Below are 17,795 nucleotides of genomic sequence, written 5' to 3'. Positions count from 1 at the left end.
TCAAGAACGGTTACTACCCCTCAACCATCAGGCTATAGAACAAAAGGGGATAACTACACTCATTTAAGGACTCTTTTATCTTGTTATTTCATGCTCATTATTTATGTTATTTATTTATTAATTATCTGTATTTGCACAGTTTGTTTACAATTAACAGTTGCTGATGTTTACAGTTACTGTTCTATAGGTTTATTAAGTATGCCCACAGAAAAAGAATCTCAGGATTGTAGGTGGTGACATATATATACTCTGATAATAAATTTTACTTTGAACTTCAAATAAGATAACTTATACGCATAGATTGCTGGTATGTTCATAAAGTGACACTAGGCTGTATATAAGGTGTCTGATGGGAGAGAATAAAGTAGTGGTGGAGTTAATAGGTGGAGGTGTTGATCAGCCTTACCGCTTGGGGGAAGTAGTTTTTGGGTCTGGTGGTCCTGGCGTGGATACTGTGTAGCCTCCTCCCTGATGGGAGTGGGACAAACAGTCCATGAGCAGGGGGAGTGGGGTCTTCATGATATTACTGGTCTTTTTCTGGCACCCTTCTGTATATATGTACTTGATGGTGGGTAGGCTGGTGCCGGAGATGCGTTGGTTAGTTTTGCTTACCCATTCACGGGTGATTAGGGATAAGTATCAAATGCTGCCAGTGATGTCCACTTTGTGTGAATATATTAATAGAGCAGGATGAATAACATCTCAGTGGGAACGACTGAAATACTGTTGTGACTCTTGCAGAAACACATTGTTCCATACCCTAGTGAGATCATATTTAAATATTCATGACTACTTCCATGCTAAGTACTGCTGACTTGATGTTGCAACTTTATAAAACTTTATAAAACTCTGATTAGGCCACATCTGTAGTATTGCATACAGTTCTGATCGCCCCTCTATGGGAAGGATGTGGAGGCTTTGGAGAGGATGCAGAAGAGGTTTACCAGGATGCTGCCTGGTTTAGAGGGCGTGTGCCCTATCACGAGAGGCTGGGTTGCTTTCTGTGGAGCGCTGGAGGCTGCGGAGAGACCTGAGAAGAGTTTTACGAGATTATGGGAGGGATAGATAGAGTGGACAGAGAGTATCTGTTTCCCAGCCTTGAACTCTCTAATGCCAGGGGGCATACATTGAAGGTGAAAGGGGGATGTGAGGGGTAAGTTTTTTACTCAGAGAGTCATGGAGTGTGCTGCCTGGTGTGGTAGAGACAAGTACATTGGAGGCTTTTTGGATCGGCACATGGATGTGAGGAAGATGGAGGGATATGGACATGGTGTAGGTAGCAGGGATCAGTGTTTGGGTGTTTTAGGTTTGTTTTTTGGCTGGTTTGGCACAACATGGTGGGCTGAATGGCCTGTTCTTGTGCTGTATTCTTTGATGTTCTATGTGACTCTGACACAAAAAGTGCAAATGAAACTACCACATTGCATTCCCCTTAAACAGATTACAGCTGATGAGGGAGTCGTTTCATTGCAGATAAATTTACACTGGGATAATATTTGTGTGATTTAGTGGTTGAATAAACACTAGATGTTTTATTCTTATTGCCTTGTTGCCACATCTACATGAAATGCTGTCACAGGAAAGCAGCATCCATCTTCAGGGACCCCTCACCACTGAGGACATGCTCTCTTCTCATTGCTGCCATCAGGGAGGTGGTACAGGAGCCTCATGACTCACACCACCAGGTTCAGGAACAGTTACTGCCCCTCAGCCATCAGGCTCTTGAACCGAAGGGGATAACTTCACTCATCTTCACTTGCGCCATCATTGAACTGTTCCCACAACCAATGGACTCACTTTCATGGACTCTTCATGTCATATTCTCGATATTTATTTATTATTATTATTTCTTCTTTTTGTATTTGCAGTTTGTTGTCTTCTAGATGGGTGGTTTTTCAATGATTCTGTTATGGTCATTATTCTATAGACTTATTGAGTATGCCTGTAAGACAATGTCTCTCAGGGTTGTACATGGTGACATATATGTACTTTGATAATAAATTTACTTTTACTTTACTTTAAAATTTCAATTATCTGCTGACTGTTCTCTCAATGTCAGCAAAACATCTGGTGACTGACTTCAGAAAGAGGGGTGGTGGTCACGCACGGGTCTGTATCTACAGTGTTGAGAAGGTTGATAGCTTCAAGCTTCTAGGAGTGAACATCACCAATAAATAGCCTGTCCTGGTCCAATCACATTGATGCCACAGTCAAGAAAGCTCACCAACACATCTACTTCCTTGGGAGGCTAAAGAAGTTTGGCAAGTCCTTGTCAATTTACAATTTTTTATCAATTCAGCATAGAAAGCATCCCATCTGGATGCACAACGGCTCTGCCGTGACTGCGAAAAACTCCACAGAGATGTGAACACAGCTCAGTACATCATAGAAACCAGCCTCCCCTCTGTGGCCTCAGTAAAACATCCAGCAAAGACCCCACCCAATCTGGACATTATCTCTTCTCCACCCTCTTCTCAGGCAGAAGATCCAAAAGGGTGAACGCTGGCTTGAGGAGAGCTTCTATCCCACTGTTACAATAAGCTGGACTCTTGACCTCACAATCGACTTCAGTGTGATCTTGCATCTTATTGTTTACTGTTTATTTGTTTCTCTTGATCGTTTAGCCAAACATCTCCTTAGAAAGCTTGGTATTTGCATTTTATAATGGTAAACTCTTGATCTCACAATCTACCTTGTGTGGCCCTTTCATCTTCTTTCCCTTTGTCCTACCTCAGTGTACTCTTGATTATGGAATAATCTGTGTGGAAGGCATGCAAAACAAACGTCTTGCTGCATCTCAGTACTTGTGACAATAATAAATCAATTAATATTCCTAATGATTGATTGATGGATGATTGGTTGTCCATTGTATTCGATGGTCACAGTGCAGCCCATGTGGGAAAGTATTTAAAGGGGAAAACAGGTTCCACTGGGGCAGCTCCGCTTCCTCGACCTCAGAAGCCGGAGTCCAGTAGGCCGAGTTGCCGTCACAACTGGGGTCTACCTTGGCTGCAGTGGATGAGCGTTACTACTTCCCTTCGTGCCTTGTCATGCCCTTCGCTCTCCGTGGAGCGCTGCAGGGTCACTTTCCTGGCCGTTGGATCTCACTGCCGGTCTCATCTGCCCAGTCTGTCTGCTCGGACAGGCGGGTCCCTATTTCTCCAGGGTGTCAGGCCCCCCCGGTTTATACCAGGGCGTGGTCACTGTCACGTGCTCGGACAGGCGGGTCCCTATTTCTCCAGGGTGTCAGGCCCCCCCGGTTTATACCAGGGCGTGGTATCTGTCACATGCTCGGACAGGCGGGTCCCTATTTCTCCAGGGTGTCAGGCCCCCCCGGTTTATACCAGGGCGTGGTCACTGTCACGTGCTCGGACAGGCGGGTCCCTATTTCTCCAGGGTGTGAGGCCCCCCCGGTTTATACCAGGGCGTGGTCACTGTCACGTGCTCGGACAGGCGGGTCCCTATTTCTCCAGGGTGTGAGGCCCCCCCGGTTTATACCAGGGCGTGGTCACTGTCACGTGCTCGGACAGGCGGGTCCCTATTTCTCCAGGGTGTCGGGCCCCCCGGTTTATACCAGGGCGTGGTATCTGTCACATGCTCGGACAGGCGGGTCCCTATTTCTCCAGGGTGTCGGCCCCCCCCCGGTTTATACCAGGGCGTGGTATCTGTCACATGCTCGGACAGGCGGGGTCCCTATTTCTCCAGGGTGTGAGGCCCCCCGGTTTATACCAGGGCGTGGTATCTGTCACATGCTCGGACAGGCGGGTCCCTATTTCTCCAGGGTGTGAGGCCCCCCGGTTTATACCAGGGCGTGGTATCTGTCACATGCTCGGACAGGCGGGTCCCTATTTCTCCAGGGTGTCGGCCCCCCCCCGGTTTATACCAGGGCGTGGTATCTGTCACATGCTCGGACAGGCGGGTCCCTATTTCTCCAGGGTGTGAGGCCCCCCGGTTTATACCAGGGCGTGGTATCTGTCACATGCTCGGACAGGCGGGGTCCCTATTTCTCCAGGGTGTCGGACCCCCCGGTTTATACCAGGGCGTGGTCACTGTCACGTGCTCGGACAGGCGGGTCCCTATTTCTCCAGGGTGTGAGGCCCCCCGGTTTATACCAGGGCGTGGTCACTGTCACGTGCTCGGACAGGCGGGTCCCTATTTCTCCAGGGTGTCAGGCCCCCCCGGTTTATACCAGGGCGTGGTCACTGTCACGTGCTCGGACAGGCGGGTCCCTATTTCTCCAGGGTGTGAGGCCCCCCGGTTTATACCAGGGCGTGGTCACTGTCACGTGCTCGGACAGGCGGGTCCCTATTTCTCCAGGGTGTCAGGCCCCCCGGTTTATACCAGGGCGTGGTATCTGTCACATGCTCGGATAGGCGGGTCCCTATTTCTCCAGGGTGTGAGGCCCCCCGGTTTATACCAGGGCGTGGTCACTGTCACGTGCTCGGACAGGCGGGTCCCTATTTCTCCAGGGTGTCAGGCCCCCCGGTTTATACCAGGGCGTGGTCACTGTCACGTGCTCGGACAGGCGGGTCCCTATTTCTCCAGGGTGTGAGGCCCCCCGGTTTATACCAGGGCGTGGTCACTGTCACGTGCTCGGACAGGCGGGTCCCTATTTCTCCAGGGTGTCAGGCCCCCCGGTTTATACCAGGGCGTGGTATCTGTCACATGCTCGGATAGGCGGGTCCCTATTTCTCCAGGGTGTGAGGCCCCCCGGTTTATACCAGGGCGTGGTCACTGTCACGTGCTCGGACAGGCGGGGTCCCTATTTCTCCAGGGTGTCAGGCCCCCCGGTTTATACCAGGGCGTGGTCACTGTCACATGCGAACAGCTACTTGGAGCCACAGGTGGGAGCTAGGTGTCCAGTGGGGACCAAAGGTGAGTGAGCTGCCCCAGAATGGACATGACAGGACACTCTGGCCAGAGGTGCTACCCTTTCCTGGACACTCCATACCCTCAATGTTCCTAATATTAGAAATATACAGTCCCATACACCTTGAGCCTGTTTTATTCGATACATCATGGATATACCGAGTTTGGCCAGAACTTCACTTTCCTGAAATTTTCAACAAAACACGTTCCTCCTCATCTCTGATTTAAGTGGGAAGGGACTTACCCAGCGATGTAGTTTGAGAATCGTAGAAATAGGGATGATGCGTAATGTAGTGATTATAGTGCTGTGACCCAGGTTCAACTCCTGCCACTGTTTGTACGTCCTCCCCGTGACAACGTGGGTGGTCTGGATTCCTGTCACATCCCAAAGACCGATGGGCTAGTAGGTCACACACGTGTGTAACTGGGCGGCAAGGGCTTGTTTGGCCAGAAGGACCTGTAGCTCTAAATATAAATAAATAAAACAAACAGGCTATTCGACCCACAGAGGCAGTACTAACTTTCAAACACCCATTACACTAATCCTACCCCAGTCCCATTTCCTTTCTATTTTCATCACAATCTTGTCAAACTTTCCCCCCGAATTCTACCACTTGCCTATTTTAGAGTGGGCAATGGAAGCTAGCAACCTGCATGCCTTCGGGATGTGGGAGGGAACCGGAGCACCTTGGGGAAAGCAATTGACAGGGAGAAACGTGCAAACTGCACACAGACAGCATCAAAGGTCAGATTGAGCCCAGATCTCTGGTGTGGTGGGGCAGTGGCTCCACCAGGTGTTTTGCTGTGCTGTCATAAGCTCTAATTCTAGGTTCCTGGGCAGGAGCTCATGGGGTAACTGTATTCTCTTCATTAACAAAAAGGCTAGCCAGACGATGTACCTTCTGCGGCATATGGTAAAATCCCACCTTCCCCGGAACATACTGGTGTAGCTCTACACTGCCATCACAGTGAACATCTTCACATCGGCCATTACTGTCTAGTTTGGTGCAGCATATCCTCTCGCAATGTAGGAAAATCTACAGCTAGCTGTCAGGTCAGCTGAAAAAGTCATTGGCTTCACTGTATCATCACTTGTAAATGTCCAGGACAAAGAAACAGGAAAGAAATTCACTCTGGACATCTCCATCCAGCAAACTGCTTTTTCCCCAAAAACCCCTGGTGAAAGTGAAGGGAGCTACTAATGGATCTATAGGGCTATTAAAACAAAATCTTCACACCATACTAAAAGTTTCTTCCCCCAGGCTGTTAACCTGACCAACCATTCTCGATATCCCCCACCCACCTCTTTCTATTAACTCTGCACTGGAAACACCTTAAACCACTTTTTATAATGATGTTTACTTTGTAAATACATGCTGGTATTATGTATTTATGCACAGTTATTACCTGTATTACCTATATTTAAAGCAGGAGTTGCTAGGTTCTTGATTAGTAAGGTTATGGGGAGAAGGCAGTTGTATAGAGTTGAGAGGGATGTAGCAGACTCGATGGGCTGAATGACCACATATCTTATAGTTTATGTCTTGTGAAGGGAACAGTCCATCAGGTTAGCTTTGATCTGTCAATCCAACCCACTCCAGGTGATCTCAGGAAATGCCTCGGACTGCCGGATATAAGAAATGGCTATGGGACTGGAGAACATCCCAGTCCGTATATCAAAGTCGCAATGCAACTTTATGTGGTTGTTAAGAAGGCTTATTAGTCAGGCGATTGAGTTCAACAGCCATGAGATAATGCTATAGCTCTATAAAACTTGGTTGGATCACACTTGGAATATCGTGTGCAGTTCTGGTCATCTCATTATAGGAAGAATGTGGAAGCTTGAGAGAGGGTGCCGAGGAGATTTACCAGGATACTGTCTGGATTGGAGAGCTGTGTTATGAGGAAAGCTAGGGCTTTTCCTTTCGGAGAAAAGGAGGATGAGAGGTGACTTGATAGGGTTGAATAAGATGATAACGGGCAATGATAGAGCGCATATCTAGCCTTTTCCCAGCATGTAAATGGCTAATATGAGAGGGCATACCTTTAAGGTGATTGGACAAAAGTATAGAGGGCTGTCAGAGGTAAGCTTCAGAAAGTGTTCAGAGGAGATTAAATTTTAGGGAAACCTGTGCTAGAATTCAGAAGTCCCTTTGCATCTTTGCTTTCTGAATTTGCTCCCATTTAGAAAATATAATGAGATTGAGAGTTCATCTTATTGTACTGGGGAACCAATTGCCTCATAGTAGTAGGAGAGAGGCTGTCTCTGAGGCTGACAAAGTTTCTAGTCAAAAGCTTGTTATCAGAATCAGTTTAGGAATATTGTTTTTCCTATAATTAAGAATTTTAACTTACTGTTATGATTGAGCTGAATTAAGTTAGAAGTTGATTTGATAAAACCCAAAAATAACACATGGCCTGCTTCAGTCTATTTGTCAGATCTAATCACTAAATGTAAAACTCTAATGCTATTTTCAAAAATAACAACATGATACATTGCGGCAATAACTACTAAAATACCATTAAAGCATTTTCTATCAAGATTGATGTCTCCTTTAGCCAATCATATTTGCTCAAATGCCATAATTATGATAAAGAAAAGGTGTAGGACTCCAACCAATTTTACACAGGAGTGTTATACAGTACTGCATTTGCTTAAGCATACTCATTTTTCAAATATGGGTCCATTTTCAGAGTCACTAAGTTGTACAGTGCAGAAAGTGGCTCTTCAGCGCACCATGCGCACATCAACCATCAACACATTTACCAGCACTCGATCTGTAGCCTTCTATGCCTTGGGGAATCAGGCCCTCACAGAGAAACCTCTTATATGTCGAGTCTCTGCCTCCACCATCCATTGAGATTCCAAACCCCCTCTGGTGCAAAGAATTGGTTTAAGATTGTCTCATGTACCGAGATACAGTGAAAAGCTTCTCTTGCATACTTGTTCAAAGTAAACTTATTACCAAAGTGCATATATGTCCCTACTTCTCTGAGATTCATTTTCTTGCGGACATTCACAGTAAGCAGAAACACAATTGTAGAGCTTTGACCAGAGGCCAGTCTGGACAGGAGAGGACTTCAATCAGATCCACTTCCCCCAGGGTAAAAGGCAGGAGCAGTTTGTGGCAGCATAATAGAACCTTGACCAGTGGCCAATCAGCATTCGGGATTAGCTAGTAAGAGCAAATGAAAGAAAGGCAGGGGCAAGTGCAGCGGCCTTTGTCTGAGTGGACATAGAGTGGTGATCTCAAGATCTAAAGGCTTCAGTGAAGAGAGGCTCCAGTCAGAGAAATAACAGGAAAGAAAAGTTCAAGCTTTTTCCTTCTCTTCCTCATATCTGCTCAGCAGGGACAGTAGAGATGTCAGGCAGGATGGATATGGAAAAGCAGAGAGACCTCCAGTATCCCTAATCACTACAGCTATGAGAAGTGCATCCAGCTGCAACTTCTAACAAACTGCATTAAGGAATTGGAGCTGGAAATGGATTAACTTTGGATCATTCGGGAGACTGAAGGGGTGAGAGATAGGACGTACAGAGAGGTAGATACGGGACAGAGGAAACTGGGTGACTGTCAGGAAGGGGTCGAGGTTAGGGAGCCAGTGCGGAGTACCCCTGTGGCCGTCCCCCTCAACAACAGCTATATCACTTTGGATACGCTCGGGGATGACCTAACAGAGGAAAGTTACAGTGTTGGGAATCTGGCACTGAGTCTGCCTCTGTGACACAGAAGGGAAGGGGGAAGAAGAGGCACGCTGTGGTGATAAGAGATACGTATGTTAGGGGAACAGACAGGAGGCTCTGTGGGCGAGAATGATTTCCATATGGTATGTTGCCTCCTGGGTGCCGCCCATGTAGATACCAATGACAAGGGTAGGACGACTGACGAGATTCTGCATAGGGAGTTCAGGGAGTTAGATGCTAAGGTAAAGGGCAGGATCTCCAAGGTTGTGATCTCAGAACTGCTACCCATGCCACGCGTTAGTGAGGCCAGAACTAGGAAGATTATACAGTTTAATACATGGCTAAGGATTTGGTGTAGGAGGAAGGGCATAACATTTTTGGCTCTCTCTTTCTTTCCAGGGGAGGTGGGACCTGTACAGTTTACACCTGAACTGGAGGGGGATTGATATTCTGGTGGGAAGGTTCATTGGTGCTGCACAGTGGGGTTTAAACTAGAGTTGCAGGGGATGGGAACCAGAGAGCCAGAACAGAGGCACGAGAGAGGAGTTGGCCAGAAATGACTGGAAAAGCACACTGGCAGGAATCATGGCAGAGCAGCAATGGCTGGAATTTCTGGAAGGCACAGGATATACACGTCCAAAAGAGAGAGGCGTATTCCAAAGGGAAGGCATACAATACAGCAAAGATTAATAGGAAGTTAGAGGATACGGAAGCTTTTAAAAACCAACAGAAGGCAACTAAGAAGTAATTAAGAAGGTAAAGATGGAATACAAAAGCAAGCCAGCAAATAATATTAAGAGAATACCAGAAGTTTTTTCAGATATATGAAGTGTAAGAGAGAGGTGAGAGTGGATATCGGACCTCTGGAAAATGATGCTGCAGAGGTAGTAATGGGGGACAACAAAATAGCGGCTGATCTGAATGACTATTTTGCATCAGTCTTCACTGTGGGAGACACTAGCAGTATGGTGGAAGCTCCAGGTGTCAGGGGGCATGAAGTGTGTGAAGTTACCGTAGCTAGAGGGAAGGTTCTTGGGAAACTGAAAGGTCTGTAGGTAGGTAAGACACCTGGACCAGACCGTGTACACCCCAGAGTTCTGAAAGAGATGGTTGAAAAGATTTTGAAGGCATTAGTAATCGTCTTTCAAGAATCACTAGATTCTGGAATGGTTCTGGAAGATCGGAAAATTGCAAATGTCACTCCTCTCTTCAAGAAGGAGGAGAGGCAGAAGAAAGGAAACTATAGACCAGTTAGTCTGATCTGAGTGGTTGGAAAGATGTTGGGAGTCAATTCAGCCTGAAACGTTGACTGTACTTGTTTTCTAGATGCTCCCTGGCCTGCTAATTTCCTCCAACATTTTGTGTGTGTTGCTCAGATTTCCAGCATCTGCAGATTTTCTCTTGTTTGAGACTACAGAAGGACTTAGACAGATTAGGAGAACAGGCAAAGAAATGGCAGACGGAACACAGTGTCAGGAAGTGTATGATCATGTGCTTTGGCAGAAGAAATGAAAGGGTTGACTATTTTCTAAATGGAGAGAAAATAGGTTGAGTCTGTGGTGAAGAAGGCAAATGGAATGTTAGCATTTATTTCCAGAGGACTGGAATATGAAAGTAAGGATGTAATGTTGAGATTTTTTACAGCACTGGTGAGGTTTCACTTGGAGTATTGTGAGCAGGTTTGGGCCCATTACTTTAGAAAGGATGAGCTGAAACTGGAGAGGGGTCAAAGGAGGTTCACGAAAATGATTCCAGGATTGAACGGCTTGTCATATGAAGAGCGATTGATGATTCTGGGCCTGTTTTCACTGGAATTCAGAAGAATGGGGGTGACCTCATCGAAACCTATCGAAAGGTAAAAAGCCTTGAAAGAGATGGATGTGGAGAGAATGTTTCCTGTGGTGGGAGAGTCTAAGACCAGAGGACACTGCCTCAGATTAGAGCGGGGTTCTTTTAGAATGGAGATGAGGAGGAAATTCTTTAGCCAGAGTCTGGTGGATCTGTGGAATTCTTTGCCACAGGCAGCTGTGGAGGCCAGATCTTTATGTATATTTAAGGCAGAAGTTGATAGATTCTTGATTAGTCAAGGCATGAAGGGATACAGGGAGAAGGCAGGAGATTGGGACTGAGAGAAAAATTGGATCAGCCATGATGAAATGACAGAGCAGACTTGATGGACCAGATGGCCTAATTCTGCTCCTATATCTTATGGTCTTAAAAACCACAGGTGACAGAGGCAGAGAAAGAACCAAATATGCAAACTGTGCAAATACAAAAAAAAAGAACAAACAAACCTGATGATGATGATGCTTCTCAATAGAGGGGAGGGCTTTACGCAAGATGGACTGGACTGTATCCACTACTATTTGTAGGATTTTCCATTCAGTAGGATTGGTGCTTCCACACCAGACTGTGATGCAGCCAATCAGTACATTCTCCACTACACATCCATAGAGGTTAGTCAAAGTTATAGATAACATGCTGAATCTTTGCGAGCTTCTATTGAAGTTGAAATAGACAGCTACTTCCCATCAATCATTCGGTTCCTGATCTCCTTTCTAGTGAATCCCTCTTTAATATCACTGACATGTGTCTCGAAATTTACTGTTTTGTTGCTGCAGTTCCGTGTAATACATAACACATACATATATAAAATATTTTTTCTCACCCCTTACGTATGTATATTTTTTCCCTCACTCTCAGGTCCGCTACCAGAGGTCTGGGAGCTTGAGGGGTTTGGTGCAGTATCCTTACAGTTCCTAGTAGTGCGCTCTTCTGAGCCGAGATCTCAGGTGTTGTACCTCAGATTTGTTGGAGCCACTCTCCCAGTCCAGGTATCTCAGCCTCTGGTGCTCCTATCACCACTGGGATTAGAACCATAGAACATTACAGCACAGAAACAGGCCTTTTGGCCCTTCTTGGCTGTGCCAAACCATTTTTCTGCCTAGTCCCACTGACCTGCACCTGGCCCATATCCCTCCATACACCTCTCATCCATATACCTGTCCAAGTTTTTCTTAAATGTTAAAAGTGAGCCTGCATTCACCACTTCATCTGGCAGCTCATTCCACACTCCCACCACTCTCTGCGTGAAGAAGCCCCCTCTAATGTTCCCTTTAAACTTTTCCCCCTTCACCCTTAACCCATGTCCTCTGGATTTTTTCTCCCCTAGCCTCAGTGGAAAAAGCCTGCTTGCATTCACTCTATCTATACCCATCATAATTTTATACACCTCTATCAAATCTCCCCTCATTCTTCTACGCTCCAGGGAATAAAGTCCTAACCTATTCAACCTTTCTCTGTAACTCAGTTTTTCAAGTCCCAGCAACATCCTTGTAAACCTTCTCTGCACTCTTTCAACCTTATTAATATCCTTCCTGTAATTCAGTGACCAAAACTGCTCACAATACTCCAAATTCAGTCTCACCAATGCCTTATACAACCTCACCATTACATTCCAACTCTTATACTCAATACTTTGATTTAAAAAGGCCAATGTACCAAAAGCTCTCTTTACGACCTGTGACGCCACTTTTAGGGAATTGTGTATCTGTATTCCTAGATCCCTCTGTTCTACTGCACTCCTCAGTGCCCTACCATTTACCTTGTATGTTCTACCTTGGTTTGTCCTTCCAAAGTGCAATACCTCACAATTGTCTGTATTAAACTCCATCTGCCATTTTTCAGCCCATTTTTCCAGCTGGTCCAGATCTCCCTCACTGTCCACTACACCTCCAATCTTTCCATCATCAACAAATTTGCTGATCCAATTTACCACATTATCCTAGCTTTAACCTTCTGCATCCTCTCTATCTGCTTTTTCAAGCCCTGGTGTTTCTCCAGCTTCTCATATTCTTTCTTCCTGATGCTACTGTCATTTGGGATAGCCACATCTACTACTATTGCTTTCTTCGGTTCCTTGCCCAGTATTACCGTGTCTGGTTGATTGGCCAGTACCTGCCTTTCAGTCTGTATTTGGAAGTCCCACAGGACCTGAGCTCTGTCATTCTCCATTACCCTCTCGGGTGTTTCCCATTTGGACTGGGGAATGTCCAATCCAATCGCAGATGTTCCTGTACAGAATTCCTGCAACTTGGTTGTGCCGTTGAGTGCATGCTGTCTCTGCCTGCATCTTGCACCCTGTGACTATAGGTTTCCGCAGATTCCTTGCACAATGTCTGGTGTGATAGACCCCTGTTTCTATTGCTCTTCTGCAGCCATGAGCAGTGTCTTTGTGCTCTCTCGCTGCCCTACCATTTCCAGCCATTGGTGGGACTTTCTAATGTCAGTCACCTCTGATCTGTGGTGATGATACATCCTGTGTAGTGACTTGTCCTGCCATGGTCTCTGGTCCTTTAGTTCTGCTTCACCCACTTCCATTTCCATGTCCCCTGCCTGCTGTCTGAGGTATTCTCCTAGCAGGTTGTCCTGAGGGGCCATCTTCCTGAATACTCACGGATGTTTCGCATTTCTTCCAGGACTGCGGCTTTGACTCTTCCAAGTCCCCGTCCTCCTTTATTCCGGCGGATGTATACTCACTCGACTTTGGGACTTTGGATGGAATCCTCCATGTATTGTTAGTAGTTTCTGGGTCTTGATGTCAGCGGCTTCTAGTTCATTCCTTGGCCAGCGCACTATTACGGCTGGGTATCTGATGACTGTGTTGATGGGCTCCGATCTTGTTCTTCCCACTCAGCTGGCTTTTTAGGACCGGTCTCACTCTTTGGAGACACGTGGATGTTGCAGCCTTCATTACGCCTGCAGGATCCCCAGGTATTTGTAGCTGTCCTGTACATCCGGTATGTGGCCTTCAGGTTACTCAACTCGCTCAGCTTTGATGAGTCTGGACAGCATGATACAGTTCCTCCCTGCACCTTGTCAGATGCATCATGAGGTAACTGCTGTTTCGTAGGCGTTTTGTATGTCTTATGAGCTTGATACACAACCCAGCACAGATGGAAATATATTTCATTTAAAAAATATGTATTTGATACATATAATACATTTACAGTGAATTCTGGTAAACTGGGATCGCCACTTATTTGGGATAACTCATGAAGAATAAAAACAATTCAAGAAAATAGCTGGATCCCCTTTGTTTATTTGGGACACTGCCACTTAATTGAGGTGGGAGACTGTTACCAAACAGTTTCTAACTCGCTGTTAAATGCTACACTGTGTTTAGAGTGAACAGTTTTTAAATGGTGTCAGTTGTGTTCAAAAAGCAGTCACTGACAGTTGGTGAGAAATAGCAGTGAGACAATACAGAACTATTTTGCTCACTGTGGTTTCAGCCATTCAGGCTTGGAGATGCCAGAAATAGCTGAGGGGTGAAAATGAACCGATTTCTCTACTTGAACCAGTTAGGAGCTATGAAGAATTTGGAGGTGTCGACTTCCATCTTGAATGTTATCTTTGGTACACGCTCATCTCTCACCTGCAGCTCCAATTAGCATGTGATAACGGCCACACCCCAGTACGTCACTTTGATAAGCAGGCTAAAGCAGGTGAGGGTAGCTGGCAGATCTCATACCCCGGTGAGGTAGGGCCATGCCTGTCCTAGCACGTGAAGTCAGCTCCAGTGGACTGGGGGATGAGATCTACAGTGTGATCCAATGGCCAGGAAAGCAGTTTTGCAACACTCCATGGAGAGCAAAGAGCGTTACGAAGTCATGGCTATCCCACAATCAGGGAAGGCACCAGTTGTGACGTCTACTTGTACCACAGGATCTGGACTTCAGAGGTCGAGGGAGTGGAACTGCCCCAATGCAAAAGCTTTTCTACTTTAAAAACCACAGGTTTCCTGTCATCGTCTAATATGACTGACAACCACCAGTTGTTAACGGTCGTGCTCTAATTTATTCTGTTTTTCATTTAAATACATAATGTGTTACTCAGTTGAATAGAAGTTGGTCTTCTTTATATCTTTTAGCTGTTTCTGTGAAACTTTAGCTAATTGCGGCAGCCACTTAATTGGTGCTGGTGTGTCCTAATTAACTGGAATCCACTGAATATATATTTTACCTACTTTTACATAATATATTAAACAAGTTGTGTAAAAATCCATGTGGCAGGATGGAGATCTCTACCAAAGGAGGGGCAAGGTGCTCTTCCCTCCTCTAGCCTGAAGGTCACCCTTGGCAAGGTGTAGCACCCCATCTCCCCCATCCCCCGATCAGGGTCATCTGAAGCCATGGGAATAGGTGGTGGATGCTTGTATGAGTATCACAAGTCCTGGTTATGTGACCACTGACGCCAGGCAGACAATCTCTGAAGATAATGGCTGGGGTCACCCATCTTGTAAAGATACTGCCCAGAAGAAGGCAAACGACTTCTGAGGAAAAATTTGCCCAGAACGATTATGGTCATGGAAAGACAGTGATCGCCTGTAATACGACACGGTGCATAATGAGGATGAGAGAAAAATAGTGAGGCTGTGTTTGTGGGTTCATTGTCCATTCAGAAATCTGATGGCAGTGGGGAAGAAGCTGTTTTAAAAGGTGTGTGTGTGTGTGTGTGTGTGTGTGTGTGTGTGTGTGTGTGTGTGTGTGTGTGTGTGTGTGTGTGTGTGTGTGTGTGTGTGTGTGTGTGTGTGTGTGTGTGTGTGTGTGTGTGTGTGTTTGTTTGTTTTCAGGTTCCTGTACCTTCTCCCTGACAGTAGTAATGAGAAGAGGGCATGCCCTGGGAGACGGGGGTTGGTAATGATAGATGCCGTCAATATGCATGATTAGATCGTCTGGAACCAGATCTCCTTGTCAGACTGAAAGCTGAAATGATCCGCTAAAGAGTCTTGGCCACACTGAAAAGCTGTTGTCCATTTCCCCACGTATTCTCACTCTACTGCCATCACCTATGAGTAAATCACTTCCTTTGATGTTCCGTTATCTGTGAACATTCCTTTAATTATTCTGCACATCTTGCTCTATCTTCATACCACAATCTTTTCCCAGCAGGGTTACAACCAGAACAGTAAGTAAAACCATTAAGGATTGCTATAATCTCTGTTTGTCATTTTTATGTTCGAGCAGAACCATATCTCCTTTGATTAATCCTGTCATCACTTCAGCTCATTGCCGGCTTTGCCTTTACTGAGTAGTTTGCATGGAGGATATTCCTGGTGGTAATATTGCCCTTGACAGAGTCTGGGTTCTCTGAGGTGGCATGGTAATGTAGGGGCTATCATAGTGCCAGTGACCTGGGTTCATTTCCCGCCGCTGTCTGTAAGGAGTTTGCACGTTCTCCCTGTGTCTGGGAGGGCTTTCTTCAGGTGCTCTGGTTTGCTCCCACATTCCAAAGATGCACAGGTTAGTAGGTTAATTGTTCATGTGGGTGTAATTGGGCAGCACTGGCTGTATCGCAAAGTAAAAAATAAAACTCACCTCTTACCTCTGACGTTATGGAGTCCCACAAAGACTCCCCGTTCGGCCTGTTTTGGTGATCCAGAACTCTACAAGAAGTCCAGCTATGATCTACAGAAGGCTATTTTAAGGGCAAAAAAAACCAATTCTGACTTGGATGCATGTCAGCTCTGGCAGGGGTTGCAGGCCATTACTTCCTACAAAGTGAAGCCCAACATCATGAATGGCGGTGATGCTTCACTCCCAGACAGGCTCTACGCCTTTCATGCACACTTTGAAAGGGAGAATAAATCTACACCTGTGCGAATCCCTGCAGCCTGTGACCTCTGTCTCAGCAACCAACGTCCCAAAAGGCTGGGCACTCACAAGGTGTCAGGCCCTGATGGTGTACCTGGTAGGGCTTTGAACACCTGTGCCAACCAACTGGCAGGAGTGTTTAAGGACATTCTTCATTCTCTCAGTGCCTCAAAAGGCTAGTGTCCAGTCATACCAGCGGGGTGAGCTGCCTCAACTATTATCACCCAGTGGCACTCACACCTACTGTGATGAAGTGCTTTGGGAGGTTGGTCATGGCCAGAATCAATTCCTGTTCAGCAAGGTCTTGGACCTGTTGCAATTTGCCTTTTGTCACAATGGGTCTACAGCTGATGCAGCCTCACTGGCTCTCCACTCAGCCTTGGATCACCTGTACGACAGTAATACCCATGTCCGGTTACTTTATATTGACTACAGCTCAGCGTTTAACCCAATCAGTTCTAATCAACAAGTTTCAGAACCTGGGCCTCTGTAGCTTCCCCTGCAACTGGATTCTTAACTTCCCCACTGGGAGACCACAGTTACTGCAGGTCGGAAGAAACATCTCCTCCTCGCTGACATTCCTATGCTTCCCTCCAATCACCTTAAAATTATGACCCTTCGTATTAGCCTCAAACTTGCTGGAATTCAGAAGGACAAGAGGAGATCTTATGGAAACATATAAAAAATTATGAAAGGGATAGATGAGATAGAGGCAGGAAAGTTGTTTCTACTGGTAGGTGAGACTAGAACTAGGGGACATAGCCTTGAGAGTTGAGGGAGAAAAATTTAGGATGGAGATGAGGAGGAAGTGCTTTTCCCAGAGGGTGGTGAATCTGGAATGAAGCAGTGGGGGCTACTTCAGTAAATAAATTTAAGATAAGGTTGATCAGATGTTTGCGTAGTAGGGGAATTGAGGGCTACGGGGAAAAGGCAGGTAGGTGGAGATGAGTCAATGGTCAGAATGGCAGAGCAGGCTCGAGGGGCCAGGCGACCTACTCCTGCTCCTATTTCTTATGTTCTTATGTTTCACAGTAGCCATTTCCACCCTGGGAAATAGCCTCTGGTTGTCCACTTAATCTATCCCTCTTATCATCTTGTAAACCCTTTTCAAGTCACCTCTTATCCTCCTTCACTCCAAAGGGATAAGCCCTAACTTGCTCAGCCTATCCTCATAAGACATGCTCTCTAATCCAGGCGGATCCCGGTAAATTTCCTCTGCACCCTCTCTGAAGCTTCTACATCCTTCCTAAAATGAGACCACTAAAGACAATATTCCAAGTGTGGTCTAACTAATGATTGAGCTTGTGAACTCAATCCTCCAACTAACGAAGACCAGCATAGCATATGCATTCCTTAACAATCCTATCCTTGTGTGGGAAATTCGAGGAATCTATGGATGTGGACCCCAAGGTCCGCCTGTTTGTCTTCGAATGAGCCCAAGCTGGGAGTGCGATGGAATGCTCTCCATTTGCCGGATGAGTGCAGTTCCAACAATAGGAATGATAGAAAACATATCGCAGTACAGGAGGAGGCCATTCAGCCCATTCAGTGGAGAGCACACATTTTGACTATTTGCACATTCCGGA

Source organism: Hemitrygon akajei, chromosome 6 (genome assembly GCF_048418815.1).
Source record: "Hemitrygon akajei chromosome 6, sHemAka1.3, whole genome shotgun sequence".
Classification (NCBI taxonomy): Eukaryota; Metazoa; Chordata; class Chondrichthyes; order Myliobatiformes; family Dasyatidae; genus Hemitrygon; species Hemitrygon akajei.
Note: the sequence above shows the minus strand (reverse complement) of the source record.